Genomic DNA, 14,652 nt, shown 5'->3' on the forward strand with positions numbered 1-14,652 from the left:
GATAGCCCTACCTAGACTTGGACTGGCCAGCTTTGTCCGAAAGGTAGAATGTGGTCCCTATTTCTAGAGAATAGCATACAAAATCAGAAAAAGGAGGGCAGTATATAAAGACTGACAAACAAAAAAAAATATATATATATGAGACAACCTATATAAATTGCGATGAATTAGCTATATAGGTACAGTGCTCAGGGATCAGTAGTGGGTCCCAAGTTGATAAAGAACGTCCCATATATATATATGAGACAACCTATATAAATTGCGATGAATATGCTATATAGGTACAGTGCTCAGGGATCAATAGTAGGTCCCAAGTTGATAAAGAACGTCCCGACGCGTTTACTTGAAGGTTAGCAAATCTTCAGGGGACTACAACCTTTAAATGTATTGGTCACAAATTTGACTGAATTGTAGATGTCACAAGTTCAGTCCAATGTATCAATTTCTGTAAAAGGTAGCTCTCAAGTATCCAGAGCAATAGCCACACTAATGATACACAGAAATATTGTCATTTCACCAAAAGGGACTCAAAGAACCCCCCTACGACCGCCTATATTCAGGGTCATAGACTCAAAGGTTATCAAGTAGCTGGGGCTGGAATCATTTTGGTTGAAAAGCATTCAAACTAACAAGTGACCACCTGTTTGAGGGTCGCTAGTTTGATTCATCAATCATCAAAAATAATAAAGTGACTATCTGTTCAAAAGTCACTTATAAAGCATGGTATAACAGATAGACCACCAGTTTAAATAAAATCCAGGTATAAGACAATACAAATGACCTGAATTGCACTCAGAGAAACTGAAGAAGCTGTCTCTTAAGCATTGAATCAGCTTTGCTGGTGTATTATCACCCACCAGATGATATTCAAAAGCCGTTCAATGCTATGTGCCAGAAAGCGCTTGTACAGCGATAAAGTTTGAGCACATGCAGTCAGCAAGGTACTTATCTGTACAGTCGTAATACACCAACTGTTCACAGAGGGGTGCGGGTGTCACGCCTCGGCATTCCGCGTATGGCAGCTGCAACGAGGGTGAGTTCGCGGCTCGTTTAAAAAGCCGTCCAATTCCGCCCATTCTCCGCCCATTGACGTCATCTCATCAGCTGATCGGGTCACGTGACAACAACACGTGATCGTTTCCCGATCAGATGACCCGGCCGTGGTGGGAGGCGCTCGGCGAGTCATGCTGATATAGCAACCGCATACAAAACAGCCTTTACCTCGGAATAAAGACCAAGGTAACTCAGCTGTCATTCCAGCGGCCGCAATGGCCATAACGCCGCCCCAAACCGCACAGGATAGTTGACGTTACAACGGAGCGGATTTGTTTCAATGTGTCAGTGAAGTAAGTAGGCAAGACATCTCCACACGGCACATTAAGCAGTGAGTTCATACATCAGAGATCGATAATTCCTTGATCTCCGAATAATATGTTTATTTAGAGCTCATATAGTTAGGTCTCATAGTAAACTATAGAATGCTTCCACCACAGAAAGCAGCAACAATTGCAGAAGACAAGAGGAAGAAAAGAGACAGGTAAGGATTAAAGAATGTACAAATTTGGGGGTACACATAGATGAGTGGATCAGTGGACTTAAGGATCTATGTAACTGTTGAATGACAACTGTTCATTCAACCCCAAAGGAGCCACAGTTTTCAATTGGAAGATCCACCAGGTCTCCCTCTGTAAAATCCTCCTGTCCCAGTCGCCCCCTCGTCTTGGTTTTTGTACAATTTCAATTCCCATGAATTTTAGGCCAGATATGTCACCTCCATGTACAGTATTAATATGTGTGGCTAGGGGTGTGTCCCTATCATTCCTGACATCACCCAAATGTTCCCCAACCCGACGACGTAATTCACGGGTGGTCTTGCCCACATACTCGAGGCCACAGATACAGTTTGCTTTATATATCACGCCCCTTGAGCGGCAATTAACAAATTGTCTAATCTGGTACGTCTTTCCAGTGACACTACCACAAAATGTACGTCCCTGTGTAATGTGAGGGCATGCTACACAGCCACTGCAGCGAAAACTACCAACAGGTCGTCGGAGCCAGGTTTCTCTGCCCTCCTGGTTTTCGCTGAAGTGGCTGTGGACCAATCGGTCCTTGAGGCTCAAACCCCTGCGATATGTGACCTGTACTGTCTCGGAGATGGCATTTTTGATATCAGGGTCTAGTAGGAGGACCTCCCAGTGGTTCCTGAGTATCTGTTTTACTTCATCTGAGGCACCATCAAATGTGCCTATCAGGCGTATCGGACCACTGGTTGTTATTTTTGGTTTAGGGTATAATAATTCATCCCTCTTGCTGTTACAAGCCCTCCTATAAGCTGATCTCAAAACAGCATCAGGATACCCCCTCTCACGAAACCTGCACCGTAGATCTTGAGCCTGTTTCTTAAAATCATACCAGGTGGAACAGTTCCTCCTAATGCGCAGGTACTGTCCCACCGGTATCCCTCTTTTGAGGGGTTGTGGATGATGACTCGTCCAATGTAGCAGCGCATTCGTGGAGGTAGGTTTCCTGAATGTTTTAGTTTGTAGCATATTATCCTTGTCCCTTGATATCTCTATATCCAGGAAGGGCAAGGTGTTGGTTTTGTATTCAAAGGTGAATCTCATATTGATGGAATTAATGTTCAGTTCTTTTATGAACGCAATGAACTCACTCTCCTTGCCCTTCCAGACGACAAAAATGTCGTCTATAAATCTGGCCCACGTTAAAACGCATGGGATGAAATTACTGGGTGCATCGTTGAATACCAGGGTCCGTTCCCACCAGCCCAGGAACAAATTTGCATACGATGGGGCACAAGAACTCCCCATCGCGGTGCCCCTGAGCTGGTGGTACAGAACCCCGTCGAACAAAAAGAAATTCCTTGTCAAGACAAAATTTAATAGACGTAAGACAAATGAATTGTGTGAATGGAACTGACGTCCCCTTGTACTCAAGAATGTTTCCACGGCCCTCAATCCTAGGGTATGGGGTATTGAGGAGTATAAGGCCTCCACGTCAATCGAGGCCAAAGATGTACCCTCCTCCATGGATACCCCCTCTAGGCGACCCAATAGATCGCTCGTGTCCCTCAGGTAAGAGGGCAGGGTCTTGACAAAGGGTGCCAAAATGTGATCTATATAGATCCCCACATTCTGTGTCAAGCTGTTTACACCCGACACAATGGGGCGACCTTTAACAGGGGTGCCACCCTTATGAATTTTTGGTAAACTATAAAAGGTGGCTAGAGTTGGATGTTTTTTATAAAGGAAATCAAATTCCTCCCCTGAGATCAGATCTTCCATTTTAGCTTCCCGTAGAATACTAATCAGTTCTTGAATATGAACAAAATGACTGGGCACACCTAAGGATACTTAGTTGCTAATGTTTATTAGATAAAAGGACAATAAATGTAGTAGAGTAAATATTCTACAATATAAATTTGCGACAGTAAAATTATGTGGCAACACTTCATATAAAATTCTGTATGTTTGTAGTTGACGTGCGCATTTAATCACTAACGTAATGGAATAGCATCTGTGACTAAAAGCTGCACTTCAGATACAAAATGGAAATACGTAAATAGATGAAATTAATCCATAGAAAACGACCTCGTATAAAAGCAACAATGTATATAAGTGAAATATAATATAACATAGACCAATAAAATTTAGATATAAGTGTTGGTCTTGATAAAAATAAGAACCGCAAATAGAAGGTAAAAATGCAATATTATATATTCTCCTAAGATATGTGGACTAAAAAGTAGAGATTCACTGTCCTGGAAAAATCATGAAGTTCCAGGTAAGGCAGGTGTCAGTTCAATATATCAAAAACGGACCCTGACAGGACAAAAGTGCAGTTTATAGTGAATGGTGTCTTACACCGTAGGTGACTCAGCGGCGTCCCGCTTTCAGTCAGAGAGAGATCCCTTAGAAAGATGGTAAACAAGTTTCGGAACAGTCTTACCGGTTTTTGGAGGTTCCTCACGTGTGGAAGGAGCCTCAGCTGTCTATCGGAACTTTGCTGTTTTCCGCTGTAATCAGGTAGAACCCCCGATAGATGTTTTGGGTCACCTGTTAGTTATTAGTTTGCTGCACGCGGTCCCGCTTGTAACACGCGGTTGCGATGTCGCAGCTCCCGATGAGCAGTTTCAGACCAGCTTTATAAAGACGGTGTGGACTTGTTCCTCAATAGAGTCGGTGTGGTGCACTCACACAAAGTAGAGCTTGGGGGGTCAGACCAGACGCGTTTCGGGGCTAAGGTATCCCCTTCTTCAGTGGCTATCCGACCTCCCCAAAAGACCTTTCTTTTATGCTCCACGAAGGAGCTTTGCAAAACCCGGTTCGTGTTCTGATACCGGAAGTCCTGTAGAAGTGATTGTTCCATCAAACATTATATATTTTCTTTTCCGATATGGTAAAGCAGCTTGTTTTGTTCCATTTATTTCAACCATTAGTTATGTATGTCCACTTCTATAAATATCATATTTAGTTATTGTGTTAAATAGCATTAAAAATAACCTTGCGGTTCACTTGCGGTTTATTTTAAATCTATGTTGAGACTGCAGAACCTACTAAACAAATAGTGTCTGCATGTATAAAAATACAAATACAAGGAAAACGTTCCATAAATATTACCAGTACATATATAAATATCTATATAAAAAATGTATTAAAAATAAAAGTATATTAAAAATATATTAAAAAAGACAGCAATATGATTACATAAAACTTGCATAAAAATTCATAAAAATTCATAAAACTCAAAAATTCCATAGAAAAAATTCTCCATATAAAATTTTTTTTTCATACATAAAAAAATTTTTTCAAAAAATTCATAAAACTTTTTTTAAATATTTTTTTATTTTTTATGTATGAAGGAACTTTTCATTATTTCATTAACTCACAAGACTGAGGCAGTGGCAAATGGAGTCGATAGATGTATCGACTCCATTTGCCACTGCCTCAGTCTTGTGAGTTAATGAAATAATGAAAAGTTCCTTCATACATAAAAAATAAAAAAATATTTAAAAAAAGTTTTATGAATTTTTTGAAAAAAATTTTTTATGTATGAAAAAAATTTTTTATATGGAGAATTTTTTCTATGGAATTTTTGAGTTTTATGAATTTTTATGAATTTTTATGCAAGTTTTATGTAATCATATTGCTGTCTTTTTTAATATATTTTTAATATACTTTTATTTTTAATACATTTTTTATATAGATATTTATATATGTACTGGTAATATTTATGGAACGTTTTCCTTGTATTTGTATTTTTATACATGCAGACACTATTTGTTTAGTAGGTTCTGCAGTCTCAACATAGATTTAAAATAAACCGCAAGTGAACCGCAAGGTTATTTTTAATGCTATTTAACACAATAACTAAATATGATATTTATAGAAGTGGACATACATAACTAATGGTTGAAATAAATGGAACAAAACAAGCTGCTTTACCATATCGGAAAAGAAAATATATAATGTTTGATGGAACAATCACTTCTACAGGACTTCCGGTATCAGAACACGAACCGGGTTTTGCAAAGCTCCTTCGTGGAGCATAAAAGAAAGGTCTTTTGGGGAGGTCGGATAGCCACTGAAGAAGGGGATACCTTAGCCCCGAAACGCGTCTGGTCTGACCCCCCAAGCTCTACTTTGTGTGAGTGCACCACACCGACTCTATTGAGGAACAAGTCCACACCGTCTTTATAAAGCTGGTCTGAAACTGCTCATCGGGAGCTGCGACATCGCAACCGCGTGTTACAAGCGGGACCGCGTGCAGCAAACTAATAACTAACAGGTGACCCAAAACATCTATCGGGGGTTCTACCTGATTACAGCGGAAAACAGCAAAGTTCCGATAGACAGCTGAGGCTCCTTCCACACGTGAGGAACCTCCAAAAACCGGTAAGACTGTTCCGAAACTTGTTTACCATCTTTCTAAGGGATCTCTCTCTGACTGAAAGCGGGACGCCGCTGAGTCACCTACGGTGTAAGACACCATTCACTATAAACTGCACTTTTGTCCTGGCAGGGTCCGTTTTTGATATATTGAACTGACACCTGCCTTACCTGGAACTTCATGATTTTTCCAGGACAGTGAATCTCTACTTTTTAGTCCACATATCTTAGGAGAATATATAATATTGCATTTTTACCTTCTATTTGCGGTTCTTATTTTTATCAAGACCAACACTTATATCTAAATTTTATTGGTCTATGTTATATTATATTTCACTTATATACATTGTTGCTTTTATACGAGGTCGTTTTCTATGGATTAATTTCATCTATTTACGTATTTCCATTTTGTATCTGAAGTGCAGCTTTTAGTCACAGATGCTATTCCATTACGTTAGTGATTAAATGCGCACGTCAACTACAAACATACAGAATTTTATATGAAGTGTTGCCACATAATTTTACTGTCGCAAGTTTATATTGTAGAATATTTACTCTACTACATTTATTGTCCTTTTATCTAATAAACATTAGCAACTAAGTATCCTTAGGTGTGCCCAGTCATTTTGTTCATATTCAATTGCCTTTTAACAGCGGGGTGACGCTGTAGGACTGAGAGCACCCTTTTTTGGTGTGTCTACCACCCTGTGCATCCGACTAACATATTTATTTGTTACTAATCAGTTCTTGCTGAAAAGTGCCAGTGGGGTCACTATTAAGTTTCTCATAAGTGTCTCCATCACTGAGTAAAGACTGGCACATTGCCCTATAATCTGTAGTGTCCATCAGGACAATGTTCCCCCCTTTATCAGAAGGTTTGATGGTGAGATTTTTCTTTTGTTCAAGGTTTTGTAGAGATTTGTATTCAGCTTTGCTGCAATTAAAGTCATGTAAAGATGGTACCAGGTTTGACAAATCACGACATACTTGATTAACAAATACATCGATACAAGTAGGATCCCCCGATGGTGGGGTTTTAACACTTTTATTTTTCAGAGTGGTAAATGGACCCTTACCTTCCTGAGGTACACTCTCACTAAGGCTAAATAATAGACGGACATCCTTCAAAATGTCTGGTGATACACCCATCTCTTTGCTTTCACGTTTCTCAACCAACGCAAAATGTTTGCGCCACCTGAGTTTCCTCGCAAAGAGATGGATGTCTCTCACCCAGCTGAAAAGGTCGAAACTTGATGCAGGGACAAAGGAGAGGCCCTTACTTAAAATACACATCTCTGAATCCTGTAAAGACTGGCTAGATAGGTTGACTATTTGGCTATATTTCCCTGGGGCCTTGTTGTCTGTAAAGGTGGTTTCTGAGGACCCCGATTGCGGAGTGGATAGGGTGTCTCTAAAAAATAAAACCCACCACCAGTCTGACCCCCTCTTGAATTATTCCTATCTCCTCTGCGACCTCTTGTCCTTTGTCGACCTCTGCCTCTACCTCTGTTGTAGTGGCCTGCCTCTCTCTCATTATCAGAGGCATCAGTTTCACTAGATGTAACATCCGTCTCTGGTCTTTTATATTGCGAGGTATTTCGATCTACAGTGGAGTAAACTCTATTTTCCCTAAAATCTTGGAGATCACGATTAAACTGACGATGTTTTCGTTCTTTTAAATGGAATTGGAATTTTTCCAAGATGTTTTTAAGTTGTAATTCCTTGTTGTTAAACTCTGTCTCAGTTTTGAATTTTTGTGTAAGCTCAATCTGTTCTCTCAGTTTATTTTCTAAGGTTGCAAGATTGCTCTTCTCCTCGTCCAGTAGTAGCTGCATGAACCGCAACGAGCTTTTTGTAGCTTCCTCCTCCCATTTACTGATCAACGAGGCGGTTCTGCATCTACTAGCCGGTGTCAGAGTGATCCTCAATCCTCTAGGGACAATTTTATTCTTCAGGTAGTTTTCAATTGACTGAATCTCCCACCATGAAGTGATTTGCTCTTTCTAGATTTTAGTAAGATCTTTAAATGCTGCTTTAAATGAGGGTGCGTATTTACTCTGTACTAGTGTTTTCTCCGAAAAGACTTCACTAGCCTCAGAGAGTAATAGTTGTTTGTCAACACCAGTGGAAAGAAACCCAGCCATACTCTAAGAAAAATGAAATCAATTGACACAACCAAGATAAGGGTTTTGGTCAGACCGATACTATTAAAGTGGGCTAAACCCTAAAGTCCAAAAGAATATTCACAATATGGGTAGCTTTATTAATACTTAACATTTAATTATTTCAAAAGTTAAAATAATGGGCCCTTGATATATAGAAAAAATCTAAACTGAGTGCAATTGGGATATTGCATACAACTCTCCGTTGGCATGCCAATTTAGAGAGAGGAAAAATGGACCAAAAAGGAGGAAGGGATAGATATAATGATAGGCTGAGAAGAGAGGATGCGTAGTAAGAGGGACACACTGCTGAGTCACAGCCCTAGATGTCCCTTATCCTAACTCCTCAACACACTATACATCCATCACTAGCCCTGGATAGCCCTACCTAGACCAGGACTGCCCAGCTTTGTCCGAAAGGTAGAATGTGGTCCCTATTTCTAGAGAATAGCATACTAAATCAGAAAAAGGAGGGCAGTATATAAAGACTGACAAACAAAAAATATATATATATATATATGAGACAACCTATATAAATTGCGATGAATTAGCTATATAGGTACAGTGCTCAGGGATCAGTAGTGGGTCCCAAGTTGATAAAGAACGTCCCATATATATATATGAGACAACCTATATAAATTGCGATGAATATGCTATATAGGTACAGTGCTCAGGGATCAATAGTAGGTCCCAAGTTGATAAAGAACGTCCCGACGCGTTTCCTTGAAGGTTAGCAAATCTTCAGGGGACTACAACCTTTAAATGTATTGGTCACAAATTTGACTGAATTGTAGATGTCACAAGTTCAGTCCAATGTATCAATTTCTGTAAAAGGTAGCTCTCAAGTATCCAGAGCAATAGCCACACTAATGATACACAGAAATATTGTCATTTCACCAAAAGGGACTCAAAGAACCCCCCTACGACCGCCTATATTCAGGGTCATAGACTCAAAGGTTATCAAGTAGCTGGGGCTGGAATCATTTTGGTTGAAAAGCATTCAAACTAACAAGTGACCACCTGTTTGAGGGTCGCTAGTTTGATTCATCAATCATCAAAAATAATAAAGTGACTATCTGTTCAAAAGTCACTTATAAAGCATGGTATAACAGATAGACCACCAGTTTAAATAAAATCCAGGTATAAGACAATACAAATGACCTGAATTGCACTCAGAGAAACTGAAGAAGCTGTCTCTTAAGCATTGAATCAGCTTTGCTGGTGTATTATCACCCACCAGATGATAGAACATGCACCCTAGTTCACACCAGGTAATGGCTGGCTACCTAGTCTTCCTCAGTGGGAGGCTGCCTGAGAAATAGGTTCCTTTCTAAGTTCCTGCAAAGGTGTATTCTGTTGTCTGCTTATGTATTGACTTCTGCCCATTTACTGTATTCTGAACCTCCTCTGCTTAAATTAACCCGTGCCTGTCCTCTGTATTGACCCTTTGCTGCCTGCCCTGACCTCGGACAACTTCCCATATTGCATGCAATCCACCAGCCCTCAGCCACTTCCTGACTATGATTTTGCCTGACCCCTCAGTGCCCTGCAACGATGTCTGACCCATGTGGGTCAGTTGCCAAGCACAAAGAGACTATTCCAGGAATTTGCAGCCTGGTCGTTCCCTGCAATGAAGTCCACATCCCTGTATAGGGGTTTAAAAGTTGAATGCCAGGGGACTGCCAGGATATGACCATTAGGAATAGTCATAAGCCAAATCTGTTGGTTCACACAGTGGTTCCACGCTCACTGCTGTAACAACATTGATTCAGTTTGTTGAGGTTTGTTGGCATTTGTTTATGCATAGCTTTCTTAAGGTCCTGCCACACCATTTCAATTGGGTTGGGCCATTCCAACACCTTGATTCTTTTTTCACCCATTCTGTTATAGATTTGCTGGTTTGCATAGGATCATTGTCTGGTTGCAGGACCCCTTTTTGGCCAAGTTTTAGCTGTTAGATAGATGGCCTCACATATAACTCTAGAATATTTTGATATACTGAGAAATTCATGATGACTGAAGGCCCAAATTATCACCATGTTTGACATTTTGTTTAAGGAGCTTTTGCTGATATGCCATGTTTGTTTTTCACCAAATGTGGTGCTGTCTGTGCATTTTGGCCAAATATGTCCACTCTGGTCTCCAAAAACACCTTTTTAGAAAGATGAGGCTTTGTCGTGGCAACCTTTCCAAACAAGCCGTAATTGTGCAGTATTTTTCTAATTATACTGTCATGAACTTGAACATTTAACATGCAAAATGAAGCCTGTAGAATCTTAGATATAGCTCTTGGGTTTTTTGCAATTTCTCTCAGAATTGCATGGTCTGACCATGGGGTGAATTTACTGGGACATCTACTCCCGGGTAGATTGTCAGCTGTTTTCCCCTTGTGAAGAAATGCTTCACACATGTTTTTTTATGTCTTTTGATACGTAAAGCCATAAAATAATTAAAATTTTCTCATGACTGTGTATATAGTGACTGTGTATACATAAGACACACCTAGGCTACAGAGGAGGAAAATAAGAATAAAATGTATTTTTCATCAGACCTCAGATCAGACCCCCAAGCTCCATCAGACCTCAGATCAGACCCCCAAGCTCCATCAGACCATAGATCAGACCTCCATCAGACCCCCATTCCTTCTCAGACCAGACCCCTAAGCTTCATCAGACATCAGATGTCCATCCGACCTCTGTATCAGACACCCATTCCTCCTCAGACCACACATTAGACTCCCATCAGACCTCTGTATCAGACACCCATTCCTCCTCAGATCAGACCCCCATCAGACCTCCAAGCGCCATGAGTACAGTCAGCACAGCACTTCATAAGACACACTTCCATTTCCCTCCTGCTTTGGGGGGAAAAGTGCATCTTATAGTCCAAAAATTCAGTGTGTGTTTATATATATATATATATATATATATATATATATATATATACAGTACAGACAAAAAGTTTGCACACACCTTCTCATTCAAAGAGTTTTCTTTATTTTCATGACTATGAAAATTGCAGATTCACACTGAAGGCATCAAAACTATGAATTAACACATGTGGAATTATATACATAACAAACAAGTGTGAAACAACTGAAAATATGTCATATTCTAGGTTCTTCAAAGTAGCCACCTTTTGCTTTGATTACTGCTTTGCACACTCTTGGAATTCTCTTGATGAGCTTCAAGAGGTAGACCCCTGAAATGGTTTTCACTTCACAGGTGTGCCCTGTCAGGTTTAATAAGTGGGATTTCTTGCCTTATAAATGTCGTTGGGACCATCAGGTGCGTTGAGGAGAAGTCAGGTGGATACACAGCTGATAGTCCTACTGAATAGACTGTTAGAATTTGTATTATGGCAAGAAAAAAGCAGCTAAGTAAAGAAAAACGAGTGGCCATCATTACTTTAAGAAATGAAGGTCAGTCAGTCAGCCGAAAAATTGGGAAAACTTTGAAAGTAAGGGCTATTTGACCATGAAGGAGAGTGATGGGGTGCTGCGCCAGATGACCTGGCCTCCACAGTCACCGGACCTGAACCCAATCAAGATGGTTTTGGTCTAAGCTGGACCGCAGAGTGAAGGCAAAAGGGCCAACAAGTGCTAAGCATCTCCGGGAACTCCTTCAAGACTGTTGGAAGACCATTTCAGGGGACTACCTCTTGAAGCTCATCAAGAGAATGCCAAGAGTGTGCAAAACAGTAATCAAAGCAAAAGGTGGCTACTTTGAAGAACCTAGAATATGACATATTTTCAGTTGTTTCACACTTGTTTGTTCCACATGTGTTAATTCATAGTTTTGATGCCTTCATAGTCATGAAAATAAAGAAAACTCTTTGAATGAGAAGGTGTGTCCAAACTTTTGGTCTGTACTGTATATACACACATACACCATATATCTGACAAAGGTGTTTGATGGGTTTGAGGTCAGGGCTGTGTGTGGGCCAGTGAAGTTCTTCAACAGCAAACTCATCCAAACATGCCTTTATGGATTGCTTTGTGCACTGGTGCACAGTCATTCTGGAACAGAAAAAGGCCTTTTCCAAACCGTTCCCATAAAGTTGGAAGCATACAACTGTCTAAAATGTCTTAGTATGCTGAAGCATTAAGATTTGCCTTCACTGGAACTAAGGGGCATAGGCCAACCCCTTAATATGACCCCATAGCATTATTCCTCCTTAACCAAACTTTATTGTTGGCACAATGCAGTCAGACAGGCCACATTCCCCTGGTATTTGGCAAACCAAGACTAAACCATCAGACTGCCAGATTGAAAGACGCAATTTGTCATTCCACAGAACATGTTTCCACTGCTCCAGAGTCCAGTAGCAGCATGATTTACATTACTCCATCTGACATTTGTAGTTATTTAGTAAGCACGGTGTTGGCAACTGTATTGCAAGCTGATATTTAATGCAGAAGTCTGAAAAAGGAACTCATTGATTAGTCGCACTTCTGCCTCCAAAACAGCTGCTAGACAGTGGAAAGAGGTGAAATGTGGGATGGCAACAGGGAATAGAATATTGAAGGTGCTCTTTACTGCTGTCACACAGAGAATACCATTGTGGTGCAGCTCCTGCCATGATGTGCCATGTGGTAGGGGCAGCATCACCCCCCTACCCCTTTATGACCCGGTCACAGACCCTGTGACTAAGATCTTTATGACAGTTTATCTCTCTTAGAGACCATTAGTTTAGAAGGGGGAGTAAAAGAGATTTTAAGTGGACAAAGCTAAATTTTTAATTCTATACAGCTATACTATTGATTTATGCAAAGTTGTGTGAAAAGTTAGGCTACTTTCACACCTGCGTTAGGCGCGGATCCGTCTGGTATCTGCACAGACGGATCCGCACCTATAATGCAAATGCTTGTATCCATTCAGAACGGATCCGTTTGCATTATTCTTTTTAAAAAAAGTCTAAGTCAAAACTGATCCGTCCTGACTTACATTGAAAGTCAATGGGGGACGGATCCGTTTTCAACTGCACCATATTGTGTCAGTAAAAAATGGATCCGTCCCCATTGACTTACATTGTAAGTCAGGACGGATCCCTTTGGCTCCGCACCGCCAGACGATCACCAAAACGCTGCAAGCAGCGTTTTGGTGTCCGCATCCAGAGCGGAATGGAGGCGGAACGGAGCCAAACTGATGCATTCTCAACGGATCCTTATCTATTCAGAATGCATTGGGGCTGAACTGATCCGTTTTGAACCGTTTATGAGATCACTGAAACGGATCTCACAAACGGAATTCAAAACGCCAGTGTGAAAGTAGCCTTAATGACAATTTAATTATAGTTATTGGATTATTCTGGTCTAAAGGTTTGAATTAAAAGTCATAAATTCTTTGGTGATGAGTTTTCTTATAAAGGATGTTTGCCTGGAGTTTGTACAGGTAAGAGTTTATTGTTTTTTATACATTGAATTATTGCAAACCTACTATCTGGATCGATAAATTGGTCATGTATAGAAATCACTAATGAATGTTTGAAAGCTATTGATACTCCTCTTCTTTTTGAGAATATAAAGAGCTTATTATAGTTGGATAATTTAGATTGGCAATTTTGGGGATTTTTTGGGCTTATACAGTGGCGGAAATAATTATTTGACCCCTCACTGATTTTGTAAGTTTGTCCAATGACAAAGAAATGAAAAGTCTCAGAACAGTATCATTTCAATGGTAGGTTTATTGTAACAGTGGCAGATAGCACATCAAAAGGAAAATCGAAAAAAAAACTTTAAATAAAAGATAGCAACTGATTTGCATTTCATTGAGTGAAATAAGTATTTGAACCCCTACCAACCATTAAGAGTTCTGGCTCCCACAGAGTGGTTAGACACTTCTACTCAATTAGTCACCCTCATTAAGGACACCTGTCTTAACTAGTCACCTGTATAAAAGACACCTGTCCACCGAATCAATCAATCAAGCAGACTCCAAACTCTCCAACATGGGAAAGACCAAAGAGCTGTCCAAGGATGTCAGAGACAAAATTGTAGACCTGCACAAGGCTGGAATGGGCTACAAAACCATTAGCAAGAAGCTGGGAGAGAAGGTGACAACTGTTGGTGCGATTGTTCGAAAATGGAAGGAGCACAAAATGACCATCAATCGACCTCGCTCTGGGGCTCCACGCAAGATCTCACCTCGTGGGGTGTCAATGGTTCTGAGAAAGGTGAAAAAGCATCCTAGAACTACACGGGAGGAGTTAGTTAATGACCTCAAATTAGCAGGGACCACAGTCACCAAGAAAACCATTGGAAACACATTACACCGCAATGGATTAAAATCCTGCAGGGCTCGCAAGGTCCCCCTGCTCAGGAAGGCACATGTGCAGGCCCGTCTGAAGTTTGCCAATGAACACCTGAATGATTCAGAGAGTGACTGGGAGAAGGTGCTGTGGTCTGATGAGACCAAAATAGAGCTCTTTGGCATTAACTCAACTCGCTGTGTTTGGAGGAAGAAAAATGCTGCCTATGACCCCCAAAACACCGTCCCCACCGTCAAGCATGGGGGTGGAAACATTTTGCTTTGGGGGTGTTTTTCTGCTAAGGGCACAGGACAACTTATTCGCATAAACGG

This window comes from Bufo bufo, chromosome 4 (assembly GCF_905171765.1).
Source record: "Bufo bufo chromosome 4, aBufBuf1.1, whole genome shotgun sequence".
In the NCBI taxonomy this organism is placed as follows: domain Eukaryota; kingdom Metazoa; phylum Chordata; class Amphibia; order Anura; family Bufonidae; genus Bufo; species Bufo bufo.